The 5,271-nt window shown below is 41.8% G+C and overlaps 1 pseudogene; it reads right to left on the bottom strand.

The window, feature by feature from the left end:
* Positions 1 to 3,982: 3,982 nt before the first annotated feature.
* Positions 3,983 to 4,605, bottom strand: LOC102770017 (annotated as a pseudogene).
* Positions 4,606 to 5,271: the final 666 nt, after the last annotated feature.

Genomic DNA, 5,271 nt, shown 5'->3' with positions numbered 1-5,271 from the left:
ACCCACCAACCCACCGCCCCACTGGCACACTGGCCACAAGGCACCAGGGACCCAGGCTGCTTCTCTCCAGCCATCACCACCACCAGGCACCCAGGACCTGGGCTGCTTCACTCTGGCTGCTGCTTGGCACCCACCCAGGACCTGGGCTGCTTTGCTCTGGCCACCACCACCAGACACACTGGACCCAGGCTGCTTCTCTCCTGCTGCCACCGCCAGAGACTCGGGACCTGAGCTGCTTTGCTCTGGCTGCTGCCATGCACCCACCCGGTTCCCATGGTTCCCCGTCCCTGGTTGTTGGTTGTTATGGTGTTACAGCCACAGGCCCTTTATAATATAGACTAGAGGCTGGGAGTTTCCCTCAGCCTAGCCGGCACCCTCTCCAATCTGGGACCCCTTGGGGGATGTCCAACTGTGGGATTGGGCCTAAACCGGCAGACAGACATCCCTCTCACAATCTGGGACTGCTGGCTCCTAACTGCTTGGCTGCCTGCCTGCCTGCCTGATTGCCCCTAACTGCTCCCCTGCAGGCCCAATTGCTCCCAACTGCCCTCCCGTGCAGGCCTGGTCACCTCTAAGTGTCCTCCTTTGCCAGCCCGATCTTCCCCTCAACTGTGGGATTGGGCCTAAACCGGCAGACAGACATCCCTCTCACAATCTGGGACTGCTGGCTCCTAACTGCTTGGCTGCCTGCCTGCCTGCCTGATTGCCCCTAACTGCTCCCCTGCAGGCCCAATTGCTCCCAACTGCCCTCCCGTGCAGGCCTGGTCACCTCTAAGTGTCCTCCTTTGCCAGCCCGATCTTCCCCTACTGCCCTCCCCTGCCGGCCTCGTTGCCCCCAACTGCCCTCCCCTGCCAGACTGATATTACCCCCAACAGCCCTCCCCTGCTGGCCTGGTCCCCCTCAACTGCCCTCCCCTGCTGGAGCACAATTCTAGCATGACAGCAGGCTGCATCTGGGAATGGCTAAAGGCATTTCCCCAAACCTAAATAGGATACATTAAATTGATTTCTTGGCTGCCTTAAGGCATCTTAATCTACATGTTATTCTCCTACTGGCCAAACACCTGAACAGCTGTAGGCTAATTCTCCCATTCCTAATTCCCCCAAATCTGACAATCCCTCTGTATACTAAACCCTGACCCTTTGAAGTATATATTTCTGCCTCGCCTCAGGACAAATTGTGTTAATAAAAAGCATGGGGTCCTGGGGACGAGGAGAACCGAAGACTTTAGACTTTAAAACCTTAGAACTTAGCTCCTTTAGCTAAGCTCCTCTGACCCCCAAATGCCTTTCAAAATTATATTCTTCTCCAGACTGTTTATTAGTCTCTGGGCTCTTATGTAATCAAAGCACAGAATTCTCCAGATTGCTGAACACTTCTTGATGCTGGGACAAGAACCTTGGCACTCTCTTGCAGGCCTGTTCATCTCCAACTGCCCTCCCCTGCTGGCCATCTTGTGGTGACCATCTTGTGATGACATAAGGGTGTCGCGCAAGGACGCCAGGGCCACCTAAGCTTTTATTAGTATAGATACTGTGAAGTAAAATGTTTTACTTGTTTTAAGGATTCATTTGAAAATTAAGCTGCATCCAGAATGTAAACTGCTCAAGTTGTACTACTAAACAAGTAATATACATAAAAATGAATTAACTTCTCAATTATCAATGTTCGCATTTAATTTCCAATACTGTACTTTCTTAGCAAGCATAGAAAATATTAAAGTTTTCTTTATAAAAAAGGATCATTCTTTGACATTCTTTGCACAAAAACAGTCTGAGCCTGTGATAAGTTAATGCAGTTGACAGGCAAAGCATGCTAAGTTTTACATTTTATACCTTCCATAAAAATGCCTTCCCAAAAGATCACATATTACTATAAAAACATCAATCTCTTATGGTAGATTTGTTGGTGAATTGAGCCTTAAAGACTGCTTTCATATAGCATAGAAAACCACTGTGACAACATATTAACTGTATTGTTGGCTTGAATGTCTATTATGGCACATAATTATGTACAGCTACTGTTAGTTACCAGAATTATTATACAGAGTACTTTTATTATTTAAATTTTTATTGTTGAAACTATTGCAGATGTCCCCTATATTTTTTCTCTTTGCCATCTTTCACTTCCCCACAACCTTCCCTTTGCTCTCCACACACTATTGTCTGTGTCCTTGGGCTATGCCTATATGTTCTTTAGCTAATCCCTTCACCTTCCTTTATCCAGTCCCCTCCCACCTTCATCTCCTCTGACATTTATAAGTCTGTTTCATGTATCCATGCCTCTGGTTTTATTTTGTTTATCAGCTTATTTTGTTCATTAGCTTCAATATATTAGTGAGGTCATATGGTACTTGTCTTTTCTGGTACTTGTCTTTTCCTGACTGCCTTATTTTGCTTAGCATCATAATTTTCAGGTCCACCCATGCTGTTGCAAAGGGTAAGAGTTCCTTCTTTTTGATAAGTGCATATTATTGCATTGGTTACCAGAGTTTTAAGTTGATTATAACCAAGGATATAACAGAGGTACTACAAGACCATGCAAAATAACTACAAATATTGAGTTACTGTGCTGAATACTTCATTACTAGAGAAAACTAAAGGCGATAGTAAGCAAATCAAGCACAAAAGGTGGCCAAACTCATTCTCCTTAAAGATTTGTGAGGACAGTAAAGTCTTTGGTATACCTTTACCCATTATACCTCTGTGTCATTGCCAGGCTGGTGTGGCTCAGTGGTTGAGCATCAACCTGTGAACTAAGATTCCTGCTCGGGGCACATACTTGGTTTGTGGGTTTGATCCTCAGTAGGGGGTGGGTGGGAAGGACCCAATCAATGCTTCTCATCATTGATGTTTCTATCTCTCTCTCTCTCTCCCTTCCTTTCTGAAATCAATAAAAATATATTTTTTTAAAAATTCTGTTTGTCATTGCAAGATATTATCATTTGTAATAATTGACATCTTAATGTTTTAAATTTTTGAGTATTATTCATATATTCTTATCTACACAGTCTCTTCATTTTTAAAAATATCACACCTACAATAGAACATTAAGGAAACAAAATATAAATGCATATATTTCTAAGTCAAATTAAAATAGACCGAAAGTAGAGATTATCTTAAAACAAATATGCAACAAATAGCAGAAAAAGTAAGAGAATAACATTTTAATGTTTAACAAAAAATTTAAAAATGATTATTTCCTAGAAATTATGAAATTCTCCGTTTAAAAGGAATAAATAATTAAATTTTAACCTAATACAGATACAAAATGTAAAATGGTTATAAACCTTAAAAAGGAGAATAAAAACAAATTTTACTGGAAATTTATATTGAGATGAGAATCTTAAAAATAACATCAAAGTTGTATTAAACACACTTAGAACAGCAAACAGCAAAAAAAATACAAGCCCTGCCGAAACCGGTTTGGCTCAGTGGATAGAGCGTCGGCCTGCGGACTGAAAGGTCCCAGGTTCGATTCCGGTCAAGGGCATGTACCTGGGTTGTGGGCACATCCCCAGTGGGGGATGTGCAGGAGGCGACTGATCGATGGTTCTCTTTCATCGATGTTTCTGACTCTCTGTCTCTCTCCCTTTCTCTCTGTAAAAAATCAATAAAATAAATTAAAAAAAAGAAAAAAATACAAGCCCATTTTAATCTTTTTTAAAATTACAAAATCTTGTGGGACTGCAGGTCAAAACTACTTGTGGTAGAAATATAATTCTTTATAACTTACAGATGTCCTGTACACAAAAAATTTCACTGGAGTTCTAAATATTATTCTGTTTTAGCCTACTTACTCTATGAGTCAGTCTAAGACAGATAAAGTCTCTTTCTGTAACAATTGATTATTACTAGCTACCAAAAATAAGAAAATCAAGACAGAGTACAAAATATAACATTTTTAATAATGATGATGATATTTTTGTCTTAGTCTAAAAGGGCTCTGCATTCTCTCTTCCTTCAGTGATTTTAAAAATCTTCAGATGTAACCTGAGGCCAGAAAATGATGCAAGCAAAATCTTTCTCTGATGTGAGGTTGAACATCTTTATTCAGTTCTACAAGCTTCTCCAGAAATGAAATCAATATTAGGAATTCATTGACATTTTTTCTAAAACTGACTTTCTATAGGGATTTAATTAAAAAGCTGATCATCAAAAGCTTGTGGTGAGTTGTCAATTATTATAATTTTGACAGATCTCTTTCAAGGATATTAAAGTCTTTTGTATAGTTTTCTTGTGTTCACAGAAAGGCCAGTGCCTGATGATTTGTTTTTAGATTCTAATATGTTCATTAAATTATCTGCATATATCATCTTTAAGAGCAGTAAAAGGAATGCTCTCATACATCTCAGAAACTGTTTTCAAGAATTTTCTGAACTGCAGTCTTACTCTCAGATAAATCTGACAAATGATGTCTTAGACAGGACTAGATAAGTGCTGCATCTTCTATCTATCTCATTTAGACTCAATGCACTAGTGTTTTATACAGATCTAAAAGAAGAAAGAATTCTGATGTGTTTCTTGTTATAATGAAAAAGCAGATTACTTATTTAATTGTTCTGTGATTAATAGAACAATTGTCATGAAATAATTGGGGCCAAATATTTTTCAGTCTTATTTACAAGTGACCTATACATGATCTGATGGATAAGTACTAACTAGAGTTATCAGTACTTCAAGGATGGGATATCCCAATGAATTTTTTCTTGCTTCTTCAAACTATTATTTATCAACCAGAGGCCCAGTGCATGAAATTTGTGCATGGGTAGGGTCCCCAGGCCTGGCCAGTGATCAGGGCCAATTGGGGCCATCTGACTGCTGGCTAGGGCCTTCCTTCCCCAGGAGCCAGCTTCCAGCTGCTGGCCAGGGCCTTCCTTCATTCCATGCCACCCCCTGGTGTTTAGCACATGTCATAGCAAGCGATTGAACTCCCTGTCTGCTGGTTGGACTCCTGAGGGGGAAATTTGCATATTAGGCTTTTATATATATAGACTAGAGGCCCGATGCACGAAAATTCATACGAGTAGACCTTCCTTCCCCCAGCTGTCGGCACCGGCCTCCCTCCGGCACCCGGGACCCGGGCTGCCAGCAGCAGCTTCCCTCCAGCATCTGGGACTCAGGCTTCCTTCCTCCGGTCACTGACAGGCACCAGGGACCTGGGCTGCTTTTCTCAGGTGCCCGTAGGTACCTGGCACCTGGGCTGGCTTCTCTCGGGCTGCCTGCAGGAACCTGGGACCTGGGCTTGCTTCTCTCCGGCTGCAGCTTTGT

The sequence above is a fragment of the Myotis davidii genome, unplaced genomic scaffold (assembly GCF_000327345.1).
Source record: "Myotis davidii unplaced genomic scaffold, ASM32734v1 scaffold624, whole genome shotgun sequence".
NCBI lineage: Eukaryota > Metazoa > Chordata > Mammalia > Chiroptera > Vespertilionidae > Myotis > Myotis davidii.
The sequence above is the reverse complement of the archived record's forward strand: the minus strand, read 5'-3'. Positions and strand labels throughout refer to the sequence as shown.